Source organism: Neopelma chrysocephalum, unplaced genomic scaffold, assembly GCF_003984885.1.
Source record: "Neopelma chrysocephalum unplaced genomic scaffold, ASM398488v2 Primary Assembly neopelma1_96814, whole genome shotgun sequence".
Lineage (NCBI taxonomy): Eukaryota > Metazoa > Chordata > Aves > Passeriformes > Pipridae > Neopelma > Neopelma chrysocephalum.
The window spans coordinates 1,410,595-1,437,465 of NW_020925458.1; the positions used below are offsets into that span (position 1 = coordinate 1,410,595).

Sequence of the window (26,871 nt, forward strand, 5' to 3'; positions counted from 1 at the left end):
AAAGCAAACTCACCGCTGATATAAATAAGAGAGATATGCCTTAACCACACTTAAATGGTCATAAAAGATTTAGTCTACATACTATTTTTATTGTTATATTTTTACATTGTGGGAATAAAAATTGTAAAGCACATCAATAAAAAGTAATATTATTTCTCTTCATGCCTGGCTGAAGTATAAATCACTCTCTCCAATTCAAGCAAGGAAAAGGAGAGCTTATTTTAAAAGCAGAATGTACCATGCCTTAACACAGGTGACTAGATCCTTAGAAAAGGACATATAAAAAAAAGGCAATTGTTCTGCCGGCAAGGGTATACACCATGTCATTATAAATTGTCCACAAATAAAAATCATTCTTGCCCGTAATTCTTCTCTGCAATTTTAACTACACTAGCAAAGTAAGAATATAATCAAGAAAAGAATATAACATGACAAATGCATTAGCTTTACTCAACAAAAGCTCCTTTAGTTTAAACAATTGAAGAATTTTTCTACATAGGTTACACAGACCCACCAGCTCTATAAAATCCAGGTCAATATACAACTTGCGTTGTTAGCGTTGGTTTTCTTCGCTATTCTTCTCCAGTAATATTATTATATCTTACAAGCAATGGTAGTGTTCTATGCTATCATTGTCTCAGTTTTATCATTAGCTCCTGCTGTGTTTTTTACACTTGAAGAAAGGCCTCTGAGCCCATCATTTCTTTCCTCATCCTAGTAAACTGTATTTTGAACCAATTCACCTGCAAGTACAAACAAACCAAACTTTTTTATGAAAGCAGAAACATGTTAAATAATTCCTCTATATTTTCTTCCTCTAGTCTCTTTCCTGATTCCACTGTGAAAATGTATAACATTACCTTATGATGCAAATGAGTGCTTTCTTACTTTGAAACACTAAAGCACCTTGGAGAACATAAGTTTCTGCATTTTAAAAATTATTATTTTGCGGCATTTTCAATATTATTTAGTATTTTAAGTGGTTTTCCATTAGTTAAATTTCCTTAGCATCAATTTTCAATATGATGTCAAGACCTTCTCACATCAGAGGCCAAGGTGATCCAAACCAAAACATCAGATTACTGAGAGGTGCATTAAAGCACATATAATTAATCAATTTCCAATTGGACATGAATTATATTCTAAAAGTATAACTTTTCCATCAGATCCATAAATAGTTATCAATTACAACTAACTATAATAATGATAAATTTCTAGTCCAAGTGATCTTGGAAATGGTGGGAATACAGCACCAAATGCAGCTTACTTAGAAATAAGCTTAGCAATCCTGAATAGGATTGCAGCTTGATGTACTAAGTTCAAACACACACAAAACCCCCAACTAAACAAACAAAAAACCCAAGAAAGAATACTATCCTGGGACTGAATGGCTGTACAGACAAATTCTTTTGTTCTACCAAAGGAAGAAAAGTACTTGCCGCCTTTCAATGAAATATTTCTGTCCATCAGTAGACACTGTAGTGGCCTTTTCGTGCTCCCACAGATATTAAAAGATCACTTAAGAACACTTATGTCCACTGCTCCTAGTCTCTTTTTTTTTTCAAGCTGACATTACTCAAAGCTCTATGACTCTGCATCAATAACATGACGACAACGTAAGTACTCAAAATCCATAGCAATGATTCATAAATTCACTTTCAGAGAGCCATGTCATAACATTTAAATTCAAGCTGAATTGAAGCCTTAGAAAATCTGAACACTAATTCTTCAGAAAGCAAAACAAAAGAATAATTCACAAATCTGTGCCTGTAGCACAGTATGCCATATAGTCTACTTTTACAGTGCAGTTCTGAAAAGTAATCAGAGTTGGCTTACTACTTCACCCACTGAAATAAGGGGTAAAACACTTTTCAATTTCAATAAAAGCTGAATTACTCTGCTGCAGAGATCAGTTTAAGGAATTGTAATAAATCCAGCTCAGGAAATGCTTTCACAAAAGTAGTTATCAGACACTGGCACTATGCATTTAGGGTAGCAAGCACTATTCCAAACCAAAGGAGAAGACTGAAAGACAGTGCACCAAAGAGTCCTTCCTTCCTATTCTTTCACTGGAGACACTTCACCTCTTCAACAGCTACCAGGCAACACAGAAAGCAAAACATGAACCATAACCCCCTTCTTTGGGACTGTTCACTCCAAGACTGTGAGTGCCTTCCCTCATCCCTATCATGACGAGGGACAGCCAAGCCTTTCAACATGTTCTCCCCCCACAATTTCCTCGGCACAATTCCAGGAAAACATTTACTTACTACCAGGTCTGAGTAATCACAAGGCCACCCAAAGGCTACCTACATTTAAGCTCTCTTCTTTCCCTCTTTGCATGGCCATGGTATTTGGAGCATCACCTGTCAGTGGCACCATGGTGAAACACTCAGAAGCCACTCCCTACCCTGACGTCCCACTCCTGATGAGTCAGTCTGGGTGGACAGGAGTGTGATGGAGAGGGGAAGGGACAGGCACAAAAAGCTGGAGGGATGCTTCACCTCAGCCTCACTGACTCCTGAGGTTTTTGTGTCTCACAGCTGTTTGTGAGAAGGTCACACTGTAAGACAGTAGTAAGCCATCAACATAACAACTCATTTTCTAAATAGAGCACAAATGCATAGGAAGAACTGGCGTTACAGTTTTTGTAGTTATCTGGATTTACTTCACAGACCAAAGTGGTCTGTGGTGATTTATGGTAATAAATCCTCCTTGGAAAAGAAAACCACACAGAGATTTAACCAGGAAATAATAACCAAGAACTTGAAATTAATCTTGGAAAACCAGGTACATTAAGAATCCCAGTTGCAATAAAGGAAGACAATGTGCTTTCAAAACTGAAAATAAAAAATAAACTTTTCTCTCAATTTATAGAGAATCTCTTCCCCTCCATGTCTGCCAGCATCTCAGAACTCATGCACTATTGAGAATAATAAATATCTCACATTTGCATCCACTGTTTTGGTAATTTGTATCTATTTCTTGACAATTATATTCTTGGACAGAGAGCTTTACTCCAAACTGCAATATTCTGATAATATCACATTCTTCCAGGGCCCAGGTGGTCAACCAAGGAAAAACAGGAAAGGGTCACACAATCTGAAAGTTTCTAGTTCTTAAGGATTGTTATGCCCTCTTGATACAGCACGAACAAGCAAGGCAAATGATAGCTAAAGGAGGTCCTCCACAGCACTTGAGACAACCAGCCCCCAAACATGATTGAGTTTCTCAGAGCTAGTACAATGAAATCTACTAATTACTTATTACTTGCATCACTATAATTCCTAGGAAGATTAGTCACAGAAAGGAATGCCTTTGTGTGAGGGACTGTATAAACACAGAGCAGAGCACAATCACTGATACTGCTGCAACTGCTATCAAAAGGGCAGCTGTTATCAGTGGACAGGATGATGTATATTCTAGTGTAGCTAGGACCAAACATTTTTACCATACTGCCAGAGAAGCCTTCTCAAGTTTATTATGTTAATTAAGATCTCCTCAGATTGTTCTCTATTAGGATCTTAAGCATCAGAGCTGTGCTACTGCAAGTGGTTGCTGTAACAGAACAGCAGCTTTCCAGGACGAACGTTATTCTCATTAGGGCTAGTTACAAACTTCAGACAAGCTGCTTGAAAAAACCCAATACAAATCTGGCAGCACTGACTACCAGAGTCTGAGGCACATTTTCTTACATGCTGTCAATCGCCCCAGCATCCCTGCCCAGTAACGACCCCTGATCCATGGCACCTTGTACTCACAATGCTGCCCTGTTCTCTTTGCCTGTAATAACTTCGGACTTTACAGGAGTGCAGCCACAATTGCTAACACTGCAGTGTCAGCAATGATGAGACCTTCAGGGCACGCAGGATATGAGAAAACATCAACAGTCTCTCCATGCGAGCCGGTGGCAATGCGAAGGCAGAGGCGCGGAGCCACGGACACCTGCCCTGCTCTGGTGCCCTCGCTGTGACCGCCACTCGCGGGGCAGAGCGGGCGGCCACCACACGCTGCCCGGCCAACGGCTCGGGGGCACCTACCGCCTTATCACAACCACGGCTCACCCCACAGACCTCGCAGCTAAAGCACGAGCAGCTTCAACCGGGGCCAAAAGCGAACCAGAGAAGGAGAACACAGCTGAAAGCCATGACTTTCAAGTCTATTAAGTTTAAGAGGCTGGAGTTGCTAGCAACATACAGGCCAGCAGATGAACATAGCTGTCACCTCACCAAGCACTACACGTCTGGTTTCGTGCCAACGGGGCCGCTGACTGAATGACGGGAAGACCCGGGTGGGACACTACTCGGCATCGGAGCCACGGATCTCCGCGGGGCGGCCCCGCATCACTCTGGCCGGCACCTCCGGCCGACCTCCGCTTCCCGCCCGCACCGCTCCCGCCGCCCCGCACCGCTCCACTCCGCTCCCGCCGCCCCGCACCGCTCCTGCCGCCAGAGGGGCGGCCGGCGGGCAGGCTCTCCGCTCCATAACCTCCCTCCGTGGGTACCTATCTCCGGTTATTCACCAGCGGGATGACAAATCTCCCGGACGGGTGTCTGTCCCGTCCTCCCAGACAGCGCTGCGTCCTCATCTCGACGGCGGACCGGCCGGCGAGGTGAGTAACCGCGAACTGACTACACCACAAGAGCGTTTGTTTTGCTTTCCCTTCTTCTCCTCCGCCCTCCGCGCTCTGGCACGGAGGCCGTGAGACGCCGACTCACCCTGTCCCCGCCCGGGCGAGCGGCGCGGGGCTCGGGGCAGCTCCGGCCGGCGGGGCAGCGGAGAGGCCGCGCCGCCCCGCACGCCCCCACCCGCGGGCAGCCGGCGGGGCGCGGAGCCGCCGCTCGCCCCGGGCCACTCACCTCCCGGCGGCAGCGCAGCTCCCGCGCAGCCCGGGCGGCCGTGCCCGCGGCTGTCATGTGCCCGCCGGCCCCGGTTAACCCTTGCCGCGGCGCTGCCTCCGCCGCGCGGGGGGGCGGCGAGTCCCGCCGCCAGCGCCCCCCTCCGTACCGCCTTGCAGCGCGGGGACGCGGTGGTTTGCAGACAGGGCACGGCTTTCCAGAGGCGGGGGGGGCTTGACGAGTTGGCTCTGTAGGGGCTGGAAGATGCCTACGGGAAGCTGGGTGGGGCTGCAAAGGCGCTGAGGGGAATGGGGGTCGGAAGGGCGCCCAAAGGCCGGAGATGTTTGGAGTAGAGAACCCCGTAAGGGCACTGATGGGAGTATGTCTGTCTGTCTGTGTGCGTGCGCGTGTGCGTGTGTGTGTGTGTGTGTGTGTGCGTGTGCGTGTGACGGGACTGGGGGAGCAGCGGGGCCGCACGGAGGCTGGAGGGGGATGTTTAGGAGCTCTTTAGGGGCTGCAGCCTAGCTGGGAGGTGATCTAGGGGCTCCACACGGGCTTTAAAGCGACTGCGTGGGGGATTGCAGGGAGACTATGAGGGGACCTGAATGGGACCTGTCTGTAGGGTGTACGAAAAAATGTAGGACAGAGTGGCGGTACAGGGGAACAAGGGGAACAGGACCTCGGAAGTGGGAAAGGTGTTGAAGGGGCTGTATGCCTAGTGGCACTTCCCTGAGCACATCTTAGAAAACTGAGGTGTAAATGCAGGAGATTTTCTCGATTATAAGGAGATTTGTATATACCAGAGGACTATCAAATGTGATAAAGCTGGAAAGAAAATATTTGGGCAGATCTGCTGCCACCATCCACTCACCCAGAAAGGCACAGGAACATTTTGGCCTCAGGCTGATGATGAGCCTCTTGCAGAAACAGTTGCAGCCAAGAGGCACATGCCACGAAGAGCACCCATTTCGCTGGAGAAGACTCCTACACACTCAGGGCATGGCCCAGCAGTTGAAACATTCTGGTTGTTTCAGTTTGGGTCAGGTTTATTCCACTCCGCTGTAACGGGAATTGAGAGTGTAAATGAGGTGATGATGAAGGTGAATAAAGCAGGTGAAAAGCCAGGCTAAGAGCAGCAAATTGCCCTATTCCTCTACAGGCATGACCATGCAGACTTCATGGCAGGGCACCCTGTCAGCAGGGATGTCTCCAAGCAAGGGAGCCTACTAGTATGCATGGGCACTCAAAGAGTGCGGCAGGTTCCGGCCTTTCGTGGCAAGCATGATCAGCCCAGCATTTAAAAAAGTTGTTAATCCCAGTTGTCCAAGAATGAGAATGGCACTGTGGCTGTTCTCCATGCTTCTTCCGTGGTGAAGGGGAGCCTGTATCCTTGCTGTGCTGCAACAACTGTTAGGAGGAGGCTTGAGGACTGGGGAGAGTGTCTTGGTATGCCCAGATCCCTGTGCTTCTCAAGGCCAGCCTCGATCCTTAGCCGAATAAACTCTTCTGAGCTATAGCTCCTTTGCCATTCACTCATATTACATCAAATAAATGTGACCGTGAAGTTCATAAGAAGCCAATATTGTATGTTCTTTACATACCCGGAAAACAGCAGAGATGTTGAGGCTTCAGGCTTTTTTGTAAGGTTACATTGCTCTCCAGTCTTTTTCTTTGTATGTACGCTTAGGCAGTGAGTCACTTGTAAATAAATTTACTATGTATAGCGCATTTAAAACAGAAGTAAGCACATTTAAAACAGAAGTATTTGTAAGCTGTGTCTCACTTAAAAATCATAATAAGAGAACTGACAACTGAAGTGATCTTTACCACATATAAGCACAGAATTTACTTGAGAGCCCAATGAGTTTTTTGTTTACAGTCTCTTTATTAGTATCATATGCCAGAATTTTCTATGCAATTATAATTTAATCAGAACTCATCACTAAAAAGTTCAAGGACTCTCCCTGGACTGACATGATAGACCCAGTAATTGAAAATGAGTAATACAGTTTCAGGCAACAAAAAAGTGCATGTATTGTCAAAGTGCTCATTGTAATTCAAATCTACCAAATAAATTGTGAGTTTGCTTTAAAGAAATTGCTTTCAATAAATGCCAGTGCTATCAGAAACCAAATCTTACAGCCATTTAAAAAATCTGTTTGCTTTATTTTGTCATTTTTATGTACGGGAAGTAAATTGCCTTTTTTCAATTGAAAAAAGTGATGGATCCTAGCAATGTACCACCTTGGGAAACACATGATCTAAAACACAGGGTAAAGGCAACCTTTACACACAGGGTAAGTTTTTGCTGTCATGGGTGCCTGCTGAGCAGTCTTGAGCAGAAAACAAAGAGAACAATCATATTAACAAAGTTAACATTAGACACTGCAACTCATATCTAAAGATAATTCTTAATTTTTGATGTGCTGAAGAAGCAAGTGAAGTTTATGCAAAATATGCCAGGATATGTATTAATATCAAAATATTAAAAGTATCAAAAATAAGTATATCCAAAGTTTTCTTGGTAGGTAACACCACTGCATGTCCGTATCTGTCATACACCATTGCATGTTCATACCCATACTCACTTCTCACACAAAACACTCATCCTGATTCAAAAAAGGCTATGCCTTAGTCCTTTCGAAAAGCATGTATCTAATGGAAGCAGTGGACTTGGGAAACTTCAGTAAAGTTCACTGTGTCAGAATCCACGGCAATATCTGTGCACTTATTCTGTCATACGTCCAAGCCCTGAGTGTAAAAATTTATATTTGTAACCTCGGTCCCAGTTCAATTTTCTTAGTTAAGTAAAAACTTTTAGTTACCTCTCAAGGAAATGTATAGTTACACCCTATATGAGGCTACAGTGAGCCTTTAAATTAAGCCTGCAGTTTACAAACTGTCAAACTCAGAAGCATTTTCCCACCTTTTTTTTTAGAAAAAAATGTGCTCTTTTTCTTCTTTTTCTCTGTCCCAAAGTCTGTTGCAATAACACTGTGTCCATCAGTTCTTGTGAAGTGTCTTCCTAGCCTGATTCTGGTTTTATTATGCCATTAGGTTTGTTGTCCTAAGGAGTGTTACTCCCAGGCATGCAGGAAAAGACACTTGCTCATATAAATATTCATCTCCTTTGTCCTAGAGAAAGACCATTTTTATGAGGGAGCCCTAACAGGAGATGGTCAGTGGCTAAAGCTGTCTGAAAAGGGCTCATTCAATGGGAAGAAAGAAATTGCCTGAAGAGGAGACTATTTATTTTGTTTGCTGGTATTTTTGGAGGCTTTTTTGAGTAAGGGAATGTCGTGGTTTAACCCCAGCCAGCAACCAAGCCCCAAACAGCCGCTCACTCACTCCCCCACCAGCAGGATGGGGGGGGGGGGAGAATTGGAAGGGTAAAAGCTAGAGAACTTGTGGGTGGAGACACATACAGTTTCATAGGGAAAGCAAAAGCTGCCCACACAAGCAGAGCAAAAAAAGGAATTAATTCACAGCTTCCCATGGGCACGCAGGTGTTCAGCCCTCTCCAGGAGAGCAGGGCCTTATCACATGTAACGGTTACTTGTGAAGACGAACACCATCACTCTAAACCTCCCCCTTCCTCCTTCTTCCCCCCATCTTTTTATGCTGACCATGACGTCATTGGTCTGGAATATCCCTTCAGTCAGTTTGGGTCATCTGTCCCAGCTTTGTCTCCTCCCAGCCTCCCAAATCCCTCACCAGTGTGGCAATAGGGAAAGCAGAAAAGGCCTTGGCTCTGTGCAATTACTGCTCAGCAATAACAAAAACATCTCTGAATTATCATTTGTGTTCAACACAAGTCCAAAACATAGCCTCATACTAGCCAGTGCAAAGAAAATTAACAAGGAATGTGACAATTTGAGGATATAGCTGGTTTAAGTTTCCTTCATCTCTTTCTTCTGTATACCAGTAACAACAGAAATGAGTATTTAGGAGAGAAAACTAGGTAGAAAGATTGTAAGACAAATTATTTTTATTGTATTTCTGTAGCAAAACTGAAAATATATTTTGGCCTCAACACCTTGGAAACAGTGGCAGTCAGTTTAACTGGAGGACATGATCCTTTTGAAAATAGAATCTCAAGAGTACCTGGAATACAATGATACTTGGTTAGAGAACATTAAAAGAACTGGAAAGGATTGTCTCTAGATGCCTCAGACATACTGACTAGAATGACCCCAAGTCTGAACATTCACTTCTCAGATGCAAACAGATTTGCAGAAGCTTTTTCAAAATGTTTTTTTGTGGCAACTGATTAAAAAAAAAAATCTTGTTAACTGAGCGTTTTGGTCTAATTCTTTAATTTTTCCTCGGATCTTCCATTTCATGTCTATTCTATTTTCCTAGCTACTGTGTAACTGAGAATAATATTTTTGTAGTTAAGGTGATAAGACAAAAATAAAAGTAATCACTGGAATTCCATCTTGAATAACATAATGCATAACAGGTATCTTTTACTGACACCAATATATTTGAATATCATAGAATTGGATTTTCCTGGTTTAGCAGCAAAAGCAAGTCTTGCACCTCTCCCATTTCAGCTTAGACTGACTCCTTGGCAAGAAGGAGCTCTGCAAGGGTGTGATCCCATCATCCATGGCCCAGCATCTCAGGGCTGATACCTCTTTCTGTTTAGTAGAACAAATTGGGTATTATGGGCGTGAATTCTGGGGCCAGATCTTTTTTTTCATCTTTCCAATGACAGGTCACAGATTGCATTTACCTGCTCATCATATGAGATCAAGGAGGGCTGTCTGATATTATCATGTCACATCAGGGCCACAGAGCTTTTTTTTCTGTGTAATTCCATTTCCCATTTCTATATCCAGATTTCAAGAACAATACTTTTGTAGTGCGTTTTACTTGCTACATGGGAGATAAGGCAATATATTTCTTGTCCTCATTGCAATAAACTAACACTATGAAAAGCATATTGCTAAGATCTCCAAAACTCCCAATAGCATCTAGATATCCTTAAACAAATCACTTCCTCTCCTTGCAGCTCCAGCGATTCACCCTGAACTCTGAAGTGATGTATAAAGGCTGTTCCATTCACACTCTTTAACATAAGCTCTCAGGTGGAGAGAAAGCTGTCAGTGGAATAAATATGAAGAAAATATTCGCATTCTACTTACCTCCACAAATAAATTGAGTTTGATTCTCCAGTATTCTTATACAAACAAAACAAGATTTGTTTAATTAAAATGTGGACCAGTTTTACATGGTATGAACACACAGGCAGAACTGTTGCAAAAGAATGCAGTCACTTTCTATAACAGTACAATACCGTATATCTGTAAGGTAAGAAACTAAAATTATTAGATGAAAATTATTGCAAGGAAGTTCTGTGTTCCTACAATACACCTGAAGAAGCTGAAACTGAGACTGATGAGTAGAATAAGTTTTCCAACTCTCATAAAAATGTAATCAGTGAGAAGACTTAACGTCAGCAATCCAGTTTAGCTAATGCAGTCAGATATTAATAGTTAATAGTTAACTGACACTTTTTACTAGTTACTTCATATCTAGCCTGGGATTCAGGCCACAACGTGTGAACATCACATATATCAACAAACAGGTGAAGAGAACAGGGGGACCACATTTACTTGGGAACCTCTGTCTTCATGCCTGAACAGAATTTGAAGTCAAATTGAGTTTGATATGAACCAAAGTATACTGAACCAAACATGTCTAATTTCCACGCAGAGACTGTAAGAGATTTCAGGCTACCATAACATCCATTCCATTCCCAAGTGTCTACTGATGACTGACACTACTAGAAATAGCATTATAGCTAGGATGCTAACTGAGGGTGAAGCAAGAAGAAAAGAAGGAAATTTCCCACAGTCCACTTAGAAACCTTAGAAGAAAATGCTGTGATAAAGTGGAACTACTGCTTGTCCTACAGTAAGATCTTCTGATATTAATAATTATTTCTTTGTGGGCCCCAGCAATTTAAGATTGAACAACAGATAAGTGCAATGTTGAAACTCACTTTTCTTGTTTGGGAGAGTAAGCATTTTATTAATCACTTCTGTGGTATGCACATACCACTGCTATTTTTCTCCTACTCTTGTTTCTGTACCTACTCCCTTTAACACTTACTTTTAATGTCAAATTTTACTTCATACCCTGTAATAAATACCTACATGTATGTAGTTAGCTTTCTTCAGTATAATACCTTAGGATTTCTACACAAGAAACAAATTTAGTTCAGAAAATACTGGTGGAAAACACACTAAAAAGTAGGTCCTTGATCAGTCAGATATTGAACAATTCACCCTAAAACATGGCTATCTGCTATTGCCGGGGGAAGCCCATTACCTGGAAAGAGGCAATAATTCTCTCCATAAAGCCCAAGTAAAAGGTGTGTTGACGTTATACTTTGTAGTATGTACCCAGACTCCCTTCTTTTCATTATTTTAGCATATTGCCACTATGGGAAGATGTGCAATTTAAAAATAACATGTAAGTAATGTGATGCTACTCTTTTTTTGTTCAATTTTACATGCAATTCCTTCTCATGGAAGTCTAACTTTTTCCCAGGTTCACGTATTTCACTGTCAGAATTTGTTTCTCATGTTTTCTGCTTCTGCACCATTGAATATGCTTCCTAAAACAGTATTTCTCTACTTGCAGTTATACAAGACTCCTATAGCCTCTACTTAAGTTAAATCAAGTGTCATACGTGCTAAAACTGTTCTTTTTTTTCCAGACAACTCTGACAGCATAAAATGTTGCATAGCCTGGAGATACATAAATTTTGGAAAAACTTGACCACCGAGAAACAGGAAAGTTAAATACAATCTTTGAAAAACATTGTGCCATCATTTTCTTTCCTATTGGCATCCAAGAGCTTTGTCACCAGCTATTTCTTTCAAGAAGAGATACTGTATTTCTAGAGAGAGTATATGTACACACGTATGTACCCAAGAATCCAATCAAAAGTAATCATATTAATGTCTAATGCAAGCCTATACCCATTAATGCAAGTCTACACCCATTAAAATAAAACAGTATTGCCAGAATATTGCCAAAAATATGCCAGAAACAACTGTCAGTACTTCTGAACGTTTCTGTTGCATTGCTTGTATATTTTTTTTCTGGAATTTTCACAGCATTGCATGTTACTATGACAGGGAAACATTTCCAGGAGTTGAAAAAGTAATTGAATTGGTTTGATTTCAATAGAAAAATTTAAAAATATTTAAAATTAAGCAAGTTTTAAATGTTTAGCAGAGTGCAGCCATGGGTTTCGGTACCTCACAAGGTAGAGATGCTAGAAAAGAAGGAAAATACAAAAAGAAATGCTGTCTGGCTAGAAAGCATGGGTGAACAGAAGGGCTTTCCTCAACCTAATGATTTTTCAGAGTATATGCCTTTGTGAACTGGTACAAATCAAAACCTGACCTCTAAAGTAGATGTTTATTAACTTTCATTGCTGTGCCATGAATACATTCATAGGTGCTTCTTGGTTTGCTGTTACAGCGTATGGGAGAGGGAGAACTGCCGACTGCCTCTTCAGCCAGCCTCTGTGCTTTGCCAGGTGTATTTGTACTGTTTTGAGTTACTGCCTCCATAGAATATATTTGCCCAACCAGGACTGTCCTACAGGACCTGATAGTATTGTGAAAGAAAGATGATAAGAAAAGGGCACCCAACCATGAGAATGAGGCACTGGGTCTTATTTACTGAGAGCTTGGCATCACAGTTTTTTAATCAGGTCTTACTGGAGCTGCTCAAAACCTGTACCTTGAAAGACCACAACCACGTCAGGGCTTAACAGAATGAAATTTTATTCTCCTTTCTGCTCTGGATGAGATTTTTGGATGTTGAACTATTAAAGTTCAATGGTGAATCTTTTTTAAATTGCAGGCTAAACAAATAAATCAGTAATATAAACTGCATGGAAAAAAACCCCAGCCACCTCTGTCTTTAATTGCCATGTTATAATCACAGTTCCTAAGACCATTTCTGTTACAGGGCATAGTAAGATCATTAAGTGATTTCTTAGGTTCCTATGATTATTCAGCTCAAGACAGAGCGGGTGTTATAGCTTCCCTCTGAGATTAGTCTGCTTCTTACCACATACCCTTTACTGTTTTGGCAAAAGAGGATGCTTATAGCTCAAATAACAGTCATAAAATCCATGGAATTTATTTTTGCCTGATATTTAAGCATGGCTGACTCTCAAATCATCTTTCTTTATTATAAAGATCATAAGATTTTTATCAAGAGTCTGCATTCCACTATACATTCAGGGCTCTTTACATACTTTAAAGCAAATTAAAAAACCCGAATGGTGTTTATTACATACAAAAATAGAATCATAGATGAATTTGGTTGGAGAGGACCTTTAAAGATCATGTCTTCCAAGGTCCTTGCCGTGGGCAGGGACATCTTTCACTAGATCAGGGTGTGAAACCTTGCCTCAGACACTACCAATGATGGGGTATCCACAATTTCTCTGAGCAACCTGTTCCAGCGTCTCACCACCCACATTGTAGAAGGTTTCATCCTTATACCCAAGCTAAATCTGCCCTCTTTCAGTTTAAAACCATGTCCTTTTGTCCTATCACTACAGGCCCTGGTAAAATGTCTCTTTCAATTTTTCTAAGAAGGCTCCTTTATATATTGAAAAGCCCCAATGAGGTCTCCCTGGAACCTTCTCTTCTCCAGGCTGAACATGCCCAACTCTCTCAGCCTGTCTAGACTGTAAGTGCACATTGACATGTCACGTCCAATTTTTCACCCACCTCTATGCCCAAGCCTTTTCAGCACAGCTGCTCTCAATCCACTCACCCCCAGCCTGTATCCATGTCTGGGATTGCCCCGTCTCAGGTGCAGAATCTTGCACTTGGCCTTGTTGAGCTTCATGGTGTTCACACAGGCTCATCTCTCAAGCCTGTTCAGGTCCCTCTGGATGGCATCCCTGCCTTGAAGTAGATAATTAAAATACTCAGTTCCATTTTACTTTACATTACAGAAAGCCTGGATTTCATCCCAGACTGAAGTTTGTGGCATCTTCAGAGGGCCAGAATAAAAAAGAAATCACATCCAGAAGGAAGCACAAACATCCAAGGGGACAACTTCACATTTTTTTACTATTCTTGAGCAGGCCTCTGAAACTTGGTGCCTCACATCCCCACAAGGAAATCACAGTGCCGTGGTTCAACTTGTCTATCTAGACTGTAGGCTCTTTGAGGCAGGACTACATCTTATCACATCTAGACTTTGAGCAGGGTCACTCTAAGAGGTGGTGAAGTTCTAATCCCAGGATTGGGGATTATAAAATCTAAACCCATGAGAAAACACAGTGCACACAGCCTCTCCAAGCACTGGCTGCAGAACTCCACTGCAGCCAAAGCTGGGACTTCATCAGTTTGTGAATCAAGGTCTAAATCAAACACTGGGAGGTCCTAATCCAGCTGTGAGCCTGCTTGTGCTCCTTTAGTGTAAATTTAAAAAAGACTAATGTGGGATGTAGACAGAAACATGAACTGAACTTTTTCCTAAAACTTATTTCATTGGTTTGGAAACCCTGTTCCTAAAACAGTGTCAGGAGAAAAGAATCACCATCTCTTCTTTCACCCCTTGCACTCCAACACTGCAGATAAACACTTAAACAGTAATCCAAAAAATAAACCTGTTATTAAATATAATCACATTGCCATTAAGTGAAGGCTAGCATCTGACAGAACTTTTCACTAAAATGCAATCTGAAGTTCAATCCAAATGTTGAAACTGATTTTTCAAAGGTACTATTAGCATTTCTCCTAATTTAAAATGCATTATTTCACCACTCTTCAGTATTAACAAAAAATAAAAAACTTTCACTAAAAATCACAGAAACAATGTCACAGACATCTGTGAAATTGCAGACCCACTTAAGGTGGGAGAAAATCAGAAATTCAACACTGCAAGTGTTATTTTAACTTAGAGTTCAGAGTCCATCTTTGAAAAACAGAATGAGCTGGAGTCCTAATTTTTACTTTTTCCTGGCTCAGAGAAGTTAAGTCAGAACATAATGTTTGCTAATGTCTTACTCTTAGTTACATTGAATCTGTCTGTGAAGGAGACATGACAAATTTTATTTGTCTCTGTGCAAACAGGTACAACATATAAATAAGCACTGTTTATAGACAAAGAGACTTAAGCCTGCATTCAGTGTTATTGTGATGATATCACAAAACAGCATTGCAGTTGTCTCAGAAGTGAGTTTGCAGTGACCTCTGTAGGACAGACCTGAGACAGGGTCCATTAAGCTCCAGATTCATTCTGTGGGAAGTCATAATCATACTGGACACTGCTGCAGCTTCTCCAGCCTTCTCCATACTAAAATAAGAAACCACTGGCCTTCAGTCCATGGTATCTGGAGTGCCTGAAAGTTCTGCTATGGCAGTGTGGTAGAGACCTCCCCACTGGTCCCTGTAGCCTTTAAACATGTCAGTACCATTTGTAAATATGATTAGGTTTCTGCAAGGTAATTTCTGTGAAACCACCTCTTTTACTGGTTTTCAAGGTTTACAGCATGCAGAGATCCCCTAGTAACCAGAATCTGGCTCATCTATTACAGGGAGATACAACCACGAACCACAGAACGTTCATTTCAGTGTGGCTATTGGGATTATTTCTTTAATAACTGTGCTGCAAGACAGAGATTGTTTGTGCAGGATAAAGAATATTTTGATCTCTGGCCTCTTGAACATTTTTAATAGAGCAACATTGTCTACCTGTTCCTTCAAGTAAAAGCAAAAGGTAAAAAAGCAAAATGTGAAAACATTGAGTTATGGCTTCACAGACTTTCAATCTCAGTCCCAGTTTCTGAATCAAACAGACAAAATTAATTCCAAGTGTGTTCTTAAGTAAAATCTCTGACTAGTTCAAGATTTGTTCTCCTCACTGATCCAGAAAAACTGCAGTAAATTATTACTTTTCATGACTACCCATGACTGATTACAGCAGTACAGCCCTAGGACCAATCAGCAGCATGTGCAGGACAATCAAGGGATCAGGCCCAGCCAGCAGGGGTTTGTGAGAGGCAGGTCCTGCTTCACCAACCTGATCCTCTTCTATGACCAGGTGACACCCTTAGTAGATGAGGGAGAGGCCGTAGATGTTTCTACCTGGAAAGGCTTTGACACCATTTTCCACAGCATTCTTCTGGAGAAACTGGCTGCTCATGGCTTGGATGGCTGCGCTGTTCACTGGGTAAAAAACTGGCTGTATGACCAGGCCCAGAGAGTGGTGGTGAATAGAAATACATTCCACTGCCCAGCTGGTGGGCAGACAGTCACCAGGGGTGTTCCCCACGTCTCAGTACTGGGGTCAGTTTCTGTTTAATATTTTTATTGATGATCTGGAAAAGGGGATTGAGGACACCCTCAGTCAGTTTACAGATAACACTAAGTTGTGCAGAAGTGTTCATCTTCTGGGGGTGGGAAGGCTCTGCAGAGGGATCTGGATGGGCTGGATCAATGGGCCAAGGCCAATGGTGTAAGGTTCAACAAGGCCAAGTGCCAAGTCCTGCCCTTAGGTCACAACAACCCCAGGCAGCACCGGCTGGGGGCAGAGTGGCTGGAAAGCTGCCCAGCAGAAAAGGACCTGGTGGTGCTGGTTGACAGCAGTTGAACATGAGCCAGCCGTGTGCCCAGGTGGCCAAGAAGGCCAGTGGCATCCTGGGTTGTACCAGCAATAGTGTGGCCAGCAGGACTAGGGAAGAAGGGATCATCCCCCTGTACTTGGCACTGGTGAGGACATACCTTGAATCCTGTGTTCAGTTTTGGGCTGCTCACTCCAAGAAGGCCATTGAGGTGCTGGAGTGTGTCCACAGGGGGAAAAGGAGCTGGAGTACAAGTCCTATGAGGAGCAAGTGAGGGAGCTGTAGTTGTTTAGCCTGGAGGAAAGGAGGTTCAGTGGGGACCTTACCACTCTCTACAACTACCTGAGGGCAGGTTGTGGCAAACTGTGGGTCAGTCTCTTCCCCCAGGAAGAGGAAATGGCCTCAAGTTGTGCCAAGGGAAGTTTAGATTGGATATTAGGAAAACTCTTCACTGACAGAGTGGTTAAGCATTGGAACAGGCTGCCCAGGGAAGTGGTAGAGTCACCATTCCTGGAAGTGTTCAGAAACTGAGCAGACATGGCACTTCACGCTATGGTTTAATAGGCATGGTGGTATTTAGTCAAAGCTTGGACTTGATGATCTTGGAGGCCTTTTCCAACCTTAATGATTCTATGATCAGTATTGCAGTATTGCAGCAAAGAAACCTGGCCACATGCTTGGCTGTAGTGGCAAGGACAGAGACAGCAGATCCAGGGAAGTTATTCTTTCCCTGTTATTCATTCCAAAAATGCCCTAGCCATGCCTTGATCATATTTATATGGTGTATCTGTAGTTGTTTCAAAACAGTGTTTTCACAGAAGGTGGTTCTCTGCTACTTCAAGTGACCTGTAAGACAGCAGTAAAGCCTTCTGTAGATGCTGATGACTTTTCTTCAGCATCATTCTGGACTTTCTCCAAAAGGTTTTGGTCTTAGGTCTTAGGTGTTAGGGATGCCAGATAAGGATGTAGTACTCCAGGTGGGGCCTCTTGAGAGTGGAGTAGGGGGACAGAGTCATCTCCCTTGACCTGCTGGCCACCCTGTTTTTGATGCAGCCCAGGATACAGTTGGCTTTCTAGACTGTGAGTGTAAGCTGGCATGTCATGTCCAATTTTCCACTCACCTCTTTGCCAGAGACAATCTTACACCTAATGGTCATTTTCACAGCAGATCTGTATGAAAATCTTCGTAACTTGTCAAACATTTAATATAAAAAAGTTTCTATAACTTACTTTTTGTTTTCAGCTGCTCTGACACTGGAAACATCTTGGGGTAAATCCAGAAGTTCTTCATACATGGCACAGGTGATTGAGTTACTGGTATTTCTTCCCTTTGGTATGCCTCAGAGTGAGTCACTGCTATGGTATCTATTGGTGTAAGAGAAATCCTTAGGTCTGAACATGGGGTAACACGTGCTATTTATTTTTTCTCAGTGTTACATCTTTCTAGAGATTCAGATGTCATGGGCAGCCAGCTCCAGATGACCCTGCTGGAGCAGGGGATTACACCAGATAACCTGCTGAGGTCCCTTCTGAACTCAGCCATTCTGTGATTCTGTGTTCTATAAGGCCTATCAGTCACATATCTCACTAACAGAAATCACAAATAACTTCCAATTTTTTTTCAAACTTAGCTCTTATATAGTGATAAATTGCCTAATGCTCATGCTGAAAGTGTCTCTAGAGTAGTGAAGTACTAGTAGCAACCAGGGTAAAGCTTTTTAGCCAATTTAAAGTGCTATATGAGAGAGCAGAATTAGACTAGTTAGCAATCCTTATCAGATGTTTTTGCCATTGCTTTCAACAGGGTTAGTATTTAGATAAGCATCTCTGAAACCCTATTTTGTAATTTACTTCTGCTATCAGACCTAGACCAGATTGTACAAAACATGGGCAGTTCATACAATTAGTTTCTACACACAGACTCTAAGATATGAAATCCATGACTTTTCTTTTTTTTTCCTTGTGATCATGTAAAAGCTTTTGTGCAAGTGTGTATCAGTCCTTCTAGTATTCCCAGAGTTGGGTGACGTGCTTGATCATCATATTTTTTCTGTGTATCATAGTCCTCTTACTAATAAGGCTCTAGTATTTCAGCCTTGAATGCGCCAATGCTTTCTTCAATGTTATAATGCTACTGGTACCAGGGAAGACTGCTAATTCCCAGCAGTACTGATCACTTGCATTGGTTCTGCGGTGGGTGCTGTGACTTGCAAGGGGAATCTCCCATGTCCTCATTACAATTTCAGCACCTAAATGAAATCCAAGACTACACTGATGTTGCAGGCATTACAGCTCATGTATTGCTAAGCATAATACATATGTGGGACTCTTACAAACCCTTCTCAAAACCACATTATTTGTCTTTGTATTAAGCAATTCACAGGGTCAGATTTCCTTGTCTGTTTCTGGGAGGGGTACTTTACTACCTGTTTTCATTCCTAGCCCTGCAGCATAGCTCTCTCCTTAAACAAACCATAGAGAATGCCAGGGAAAATTGTCTAGAACAACAGCATAAAAAGCTTAATCACATTTTCTGCAAGGGCCGGATAAAGCTGTCCATGTCACTATGACCATGCTAGGCAGCTGCAAAGTTATTTCACTTGACAATCTGACCTACTCACTCGCTTACTTACAGTGACACTTCCTTCCTTGTTGGTGATTTTGGTTTTTAAAGGCAAAGATTTTTACAGGATTCACCAGCTGATTTGTTTGTACTGCTCTAATGCTGATAGGTCTTGTTTAATAGTGGACTTTCACTGTAACTTTGGGGATGACAAAATATCCAAGTCATATTACTGTAGTCAGAACACAGGCAAGAGGGGAGGCGTAGGAGTGTGACATTTCCAGTCCCCTTGATCCAAGAGTTACATACTATATACATATAGTTACATCAATCCCACATTTTTATTAACCAGCCAATTTCAGCAAGAAGAGTTTAGCTTTCCAGATGTGAATCATGAACCTTCTGGTACAAACTAGTTAAAATTATAATTGGTTTGCCTTTTTTTTATTCCTTTCTGTGTCTAGAGCAAGATTTCTTTCGACACTTAACTTACTCGAGTTTAATTTTATTAAAATATGTAGTATCTTGTTAGTGTGGAGTTACACACTACACTTTTTATCAATTGCAGAATTCCATCACACAGCAATAAGCTCATCTCCACAGATCAAGGACACCAAAAGCAACAGGTGCTATGTACCATGACATAACTTACCACAAGATGTCACCAATGTCAAATATAAGAAAGTACAAAAAAGACTTCAGAGGCTTATTATTCAGGAAATGTTTACAAAGGTGATTTACAAAATACACATCCTGTAAAAATCATTGCCATTGTAAAAATTTGTCCAGCTAATGCGAGAATTTTTATAATGCATACAAGTGATTGGTAACAAGGTGATTGGTGGTACAACAATTTTTTTTCTTGGTTTAAACAAGGTTTTGGTTTGCAGTTATTGTTTGCATCTAAACCAGTTTCTTGGTTTTGTTTTAACCTTTTAATACTTTTAAAAATATGGCTTCAAGATGAAATATCGAATATTGACGTAGCACTTCTTAGAGTAGCCAGTATTCTTTCTGAATGTTGTGTGCTTTTCCAGTGAATTAATTTCCTAGCATTGGCTATGTAGAAGATTCTAAGATCAATTAGGAGGATTTCCAAAGTAATTTCGTAGTTGGAAAGACTTCCTTTTTTCTGTAATTTCATCAGGGGTTTGGGTGTGTGTGTTTTTTGATTGGTTGTTGGAGTTTTTTTAAGTGATCTATGCTGTATTTGGAGACACTGCTTGACATCTTGCATTTTAAGTAGCTTTCATCAGCAGAGTTCAATACATAATCCCTCCAATCTGCCAGTGTTTTACATCTACATTATGTTAGTAAAATGAAGAAGAAATAATGAAGACGTAAGGTTGTGGTAACTCAAGATGTTAGCTCAAAACTGTACCCATTTGTTTCAACGATAGGGTTGTTAGTTATGAAGTATCATCATCACAGTCATTTTAGTGACAGATTTACCTTTGTTCTCATACAAAAGTAGGGAAAATAGGGTAACTTGATCGTAAATGGATAGAAACTGGACCCTATCTGCAGAACTGATTCATCAAATGATTTGAAGGGGGGGGGTCCTATTCTACCAACACCTTCAGTAGGCAAAACCAGCAAAGTTGCCAGGAATGCAAATATTGCACTTCTGCATTGACTCCAAACTCTTTTTTTTGTTCATACTTCAACTATATCCAGTCACATTCATCTCAGTAAGCCTCAGTCTTTCCAAACCCCTCCCTCTGGAGGGTTTTAATTCTTACTGTTCTCCTTGGAAAGCACTTTGGAAAGCAACTTTTGATGGATCTGTGCACTTCTTTCCACGAAAACTGTTCTCTAAACGCCCTTGAACACTGGAACTCAATTAGAGGTTCAGGCATACAGATTTTTGACACCACGAAGGGTGTCCCAGCCCTCCCATTTGCATGGCATGCTGTTATAATCAGTTGTCATCGTATGATTGTGTTGATCCTCAAATGTAATGATTAAGACTTGAGATATTTGTCCGAATTTTAGAGCCATGTGAAGCACTTAGAGAAGATGATCAAAGGGCCAAAAGCCAGAGAAGCTTCACTGAAATTAAACATCTGAAAAAATCAGGAGCCTACAGTACCAGCAATCTTCATATCTACCTGAAGATCCTGCAGTACACAACTGGCAAGAAGAGGTAATACAGGTTATGGATGTGTGGGGTGTGAACTTCAGCATGAGGGAGAGGCACTGAAGTGCCCATGAGGCCCTTCCAGTTGCCCAGTTTTGAAGCTCAGGGAGTTCTTGAGATGCTCACTGCACGCAGATCCCACCTGGCTCCAGAGCTGGCACACACTTCTGCTCTCCTTTCACCTTGCTTTCCTAATCTGCCTTTGAATGCAGCAGTCAAGCTAATAGTCAAGTTCAGGTGCACAGTTTATTGTCATCAGGCTATTTCACATTTTAGGGCTAGGAAGTTGGTGGGCTACTGCCCCACAGCTCCACTGTTCTCTGTTGGCTGGGAAATGGGACCACGTTGGTGCAAACATCATGCCCTAAGTCTCTGTCCGAAATGGTTAGAAGAAAAGCATCTGCTCACCAGTCTGCAAGAGGACAGCTGTAAGCTAAGAATTATAGAGTGAGGGCTCAGTCATCCTCACAGTAAAAAAGTGTTTCCTCATGTTCAGAGGGAACCTCCTGTAATTCAGTATGTGAAAGAAGCACAAGCAGGGAGGCAGGCTAGTGGTGCCAACTGCTCTTTGCAGCAGTGGCAATGGACATCCAACAGCCATGGTGCTATGGCTCTTTCTTTGTTTTCTGGGAAAAAGATATGTGACGGAGTAACAAGGTACCCACAGCTGTCCCGCAACTTGCAGCAACTCTAGAACCAGGAAGCAGTCTCATCCATTGGGTTGGCTGGCTGCTGCAGGCTTCACAAACAAAATGGGGGTAGTTGTGACACCAGGGCTACAACAAAGCACAAATGCAGTGAATGAAAAGTACTTTCTGAGTGTGACACACTTTCTTCCTTCAATTTCTATCGTGACACCATGACAGCACAAATATAAAAGTCTCTTCCTCTCTCCCTCTCCCAGTCAATTTGCCAAGCTGTGAGAAATCAGGGGGTTTGAGTCTGGTTGACTTCTGTTATTTTAATTGATAATGTACATGTCTTTAAATGGGAGGGTAAAAGTCACCTGCAGCAATCCTGTCCACCTCATATCAGCATCCCATTTTGCTTCGGAGATGTGCTCTGTAATAACTACTTGTGATAGAGAGTACAAATTCTCTAACTGATAGCACACGCTCTTCCAAAGGTTCCTCTTATGTGTAATTCTTGAAAAAACCCACAATATTTCTTCACCAGTTGCATGCTAAGTAAAGGAATTAAGGCACTTGTCTAATCATACTGCTTGCAGATGTCTGACAATAGCATTTTAAAACTAGTCATTTGCAGATGTGAGTCCCTGCCTCAAATGGCTAAACCAGATTGTACCTCACCCAGAGACCTGCAGCAAACTGCAGAGGTTCAGTGTAAGAATTTCCTGTCTTCCCAGATGTAATATTAGATTTCTTAGCAATAAAGGATGTGAAAAGTGTGATAGGAAAGGGCCAAGAATCCCTTTTATAATGTACATTACAAACATTGTTTGTTTCAAGTGCTCCTGTTGTGATTCACTTTCAGAGTATACCAGGTTATACAGGAGAAACAGGAAGAGAGACCCATATTGTCAAAAGCAGATGAAAGGAAAACAAACAAACAAAATGACTGAGTAACATTGTCACCTTCCCTGTTCAGCAATGCAGTACTGTGTATACCTGCCTGAACAGAAATGTAGGCTGGACTACGTAGTAGTAGTTCCTTCTGGGGACATTTCCTGAAACCACTGGACTGGTGATCCAGTACCAAGACTGGATTCATCTCTTCATGCACTTATTCTGGGTTAAGAGTACAAGAAGTGCTTGAAAAATATCTGTTATTCCTGCAGCAAACATTTTTTAGTCAGTGACCAGCTTTTCCTAATGAGGCTGTTTACACTTTCCATCTTCAGCTGTGTATTGTGGCAGGCAGCTGTTGCACTATCTTGTGGGCAACACCCAGTCAGCCCCTGCAATTTACTATGTGCATAGTAATATTGTTTTCAAAACCTGCTGTCTCAGGAGAGCATAAAATGTTGATTTCTTTATGAAGATCGTTCTTCAGTTCTTTTTCTTTTGTGCACCATGAAAGGTGGTCATGTTCATAAAGGTCACCATCAACCTCCCTGCAGTGAGTAAGAAATGCTGTGTTGCCTTCAGAGGCAGCACAACACAGGGTTGGTGCTGCAACTGTGCAACAAATTCTAGGACTAGGCAAGTGGCTTTGGAGTCACACTTGCGGAACGAAATAATAGGAGTGAGCTCTAGGCAAGGTGCAAATAATGTCCACAGACTCTGAGGGTCCCAAGTGATAGTAGTACCTCTCAGTGTCTTATACCAAAGCTATTACTCTGTCTTTCTATCAGCTGGGCAGGAAAGGCAGAGGCATGCTGCTGGGAGACAATAAGCTCTACAGTGCAGGCAGACCAGAATTAGGCATCTCATGTACCCCTACAGTCCACAAGTGAATTCCTAGGCCATGCCTGACCTTTCATCCCACTCCTTTCATTTCAGAAATTACACCTCACTTATTTCATGTTGGATGAAGACTCTATAATATAGGGATTCCTTGAGGCAATGAAATTAAGATAGTGTACTAGTCTTTGAGATTGTATACCATTGAATGACAGTACAGCATTTTATTATATTAATTTGAGAAAGTACATTTTTCTTATGTGCATCAAGCTTTTATGAAATTTTACTTAAGAGACCAGTTGTACAACAAAACTTTTCAAAGAAGCAAATGTCTGAACAAGAACTGGCTTTTTTTCCCATCCTTCAGGCAACATTTTGTAGTGGCATGACGTTACACACACAGCTACAAAAAACAAAGTATGTTAGGTCATTGAGTCAAGCCTTCAAAAGTCGGGAAATAACTAAGTTCAGGCTGGTAGCACTGTCAGCCATATCTGGAAAACAGAAAAGTTGAGACCAGGTGCTTTGTTGATGCCGGGCTGCTTGAGTACAGCTTCCCACAGTAATGAGTAACTTTGCACTGAGCTGAAAAGACTTGTCATTTGCTCTGACTGTCTTTCCTATCATCCACTGCTCACACACAAAGTTAAATCTTAATGATTTTTTTTTCTAATACATGAGAAAATATGGCAGTATTGTAATTTGGAGGGTTATGTTTTGCAACATGGAGTATGAATATTGTGAATTAAAAGTCCTGAGGTACAGAACACATGACTAAGGGCTTTGCTATTGCTCTGCTTTTGTGCTAATCAGCACAAAGATAAAGAATTTAGTAAACTGTCATGTTCCAGACAGTTTTGTATTACAATTAGTGATAAAGGCAGAACTTCAAATGTATTGACGGCAAATAGTTGAAAGCAGTGTTAGAGTGACACAGTGCAGTGTGTTGCTATTCTGTACGGTGTTAAGGGTTGGACTCCATGATCTTTGTCCCTTCCAATGCAGCATATTCTGTGATTCTGTTTTGTCTCTAAAGATGGTTTCCACATGTCTTTTTGTAGAGACATGCTGGACCAGTTCAGCAACAGAATGCTATAATATAGAAAACACAACAAAACCCTACATCAAAAGAGTTTTGAGGTATTAATCTTAAGCCCTCAGAAGTCAAGAAATGCCCTGATTTTAGTTACCTATATGGCCTGGTTGTCTTTGCTGTGGATGTCCACACTAACAACAAGCACTCTATCTACACTGTGACTGAAAGCACAAAAATACCCAGCCTTTTTTCACCCGGCTCCAGCCTCCTTTCAAATCCCACACACTCTTCCGAGAATGTGGGTGTGGAAGTGGCCCAACGTGCCAAATATGTTATGCATTTTTCTGTGCACTGCGTGCAATGATCCACAATGAACCACTTCAACAAATAAGCAAACTTTGACAGTGTCACCTTTCTCTTATTTTTTCATTAGCTTTGTAGATATTCTGAGAGTTGTCACTATAATACATTAACAGTTACTCAGTGTTTAAAATCACAGTATACCATTGGCTTTGGGGCTCCCTGTGAAAATAAATTTTAGTTTTTGCCGAATTTTGTGGACTATTTAATTGCAATCTTTCACACTGAACAGCACACAAAACATTCTAGTGTTAAAAAGTCTCCAGACCCATGCATAGCTTTAGTTTAAAACATTGAAAAAATAATTAACCCCCATGCTGTTTTCTGTTCCCAGAATTGACAGTCATACACGGGAAGGTCTTTCCAGTTCTCTTCAGCAATCATATCTCTTCCTATTTTTGTATCTGGTTTGGAATTCAGTGCAGGAGGGGCAAAATAGCCAAAGCTAACACCATATGGCAAATGTCATCTTCATACAAACCCTCATTCACAGCCATCTCAAGAGAACTGCAATACTATCTAATTTGCACTTTGCAGTGCCAAACTGTAATGGAAGGCTACTTTGCAATGAATATTGTGTCAACAGGAAGTCTCACCAAAACTATATACAAGTGGAGTTTGCTTTCAAATAATAATACTGCTTGATTGTTGTCTGCTGCAGAAGAAATGAGGAAGAGCTAGGCAGGATTCCTCACATCCCTGTGCCTTCCAAGTGCAGTGCATCTAGTATGGTGGTGGGACAGACCACAGGGCTGACAGGGAGCTCATGGTCATACAGTTCCTCTCCTCCTGCCCAAAGCCAGGCTCAGGAATGCCTAAACCACAGATGCCTATCTTGAAATTCTTCAGAACAGATTCAAAAATGAGGTGTTAAAAAGGAGTGATGGGCTAGCTGCCAGACCCTCACTGGTACTAATTTGGAAGCTTGCATGTTTCCTCACAACATGCAGCTAAAACTCACAGGGTATGGACTAAATGTTGACTGAGAGACTACCCTCTGACAAGAATAGAGAGACCTGGGTGCACAACACTGCAAGGAGAGTGACACTCCACTTGGAATTAGTTCACAGCCCTACTGTGACTGAATGTATAGCTTTATCCAGTCTCATTCAGCATGTTACCGTAACTTAAACAGCCAGCTGAGAAGAGCCACACTGAACCTTGCACAGTGTAGCACAAACTTTCTTATATGCTGTTCTGGCTTTTGGGCTTTTCATGGAATTTGTATCACAAATTCAGTGCCTACTCATCTTAGTGGATTCTAAATATAGAAAAAGGCTGCTAACTTGATTCCCAATATCTGGTATTACTTTCTTTCCTGTTATATTCTCACAGTATTCATCTCGTTCATTTGTTTTGTTCCCTTACACAGTCCTATCACCATGCATTATTACTTAATCAACCTCAGCCCTACAGCCCAGCTGTTTGTCAGTGCAAACTCTCACTTAACAGCAAACCATTCCTCTGCTGTCATTGCATTGGGATGTTATGCTGTCATCTCTCCAATTAAGAATAAAACAGGTTTTCCTTCCTTCTCTTCACAGTTCTCCTGATGTTGCATCAAAAGTTATATTCTGCTCACGTCACACGAAGTCATCCAGTCTGTACTTACAAAAATCCCCACCTAAACAGCTTTGCATGAAACTAGTAATATTGTCTCCTGACTCTCTGGCCTGCATTTCCCCCTTTGCAGAAGGGTGCAGTGCAGCAATCTTCCTGAAATGGGACTTAGAGGGTTAATGTCACGGACGAGCCTGGTGTGCCAGCTCTGCCTAGACAAAAAGGACAAAAACCAAAAAAGCTGGTTCTAGTTCTGAGCCATGAGTAAGAGCATGATATATATCTGTATTCAGAGAAACCCCACCAGAAGACTCACTCCTAAGGTGTAGCCTAGTTTCAAGGCACAAATTCAATCACCAATTTTGTTGTGCTGTTCTGTATCATTAGTGGTTGT

At 41.8% G+C, this 26,871-nt stretch overlaps 1 protein-coding gene across 5 annotated transcripts in view; it reads right to left on the minus strand.

Annotated features, from left to right (window-relative positions):
- Positions 1 to 5,032, minus strand: part of GLIS3 (GLIS family zinc finger 3) — a 157,953-nt gene extending 152,921 nt beyond the window's left edge. For 2 of the 5 annotated variants that reach the window (XM_027709598.1, XM_027709597.1), the window contains exon 1: positions 4,505 to 4,733. The gene's annotated coding sequence lies outside the window, so the exon portion shown is untranslated. Of the gene's footprint in view, positions 1 to 4,504; positions 4,737 to 4,859 lie in introns of those variants that run through there. The other 3 variants (XM_027709600.1, XM_027709599.1, XM_027709601.1) reach the window with 2 other exon arrangements.
- Positions 5,033 to 26,871: the final 21,839 nt, after the last annotated feature.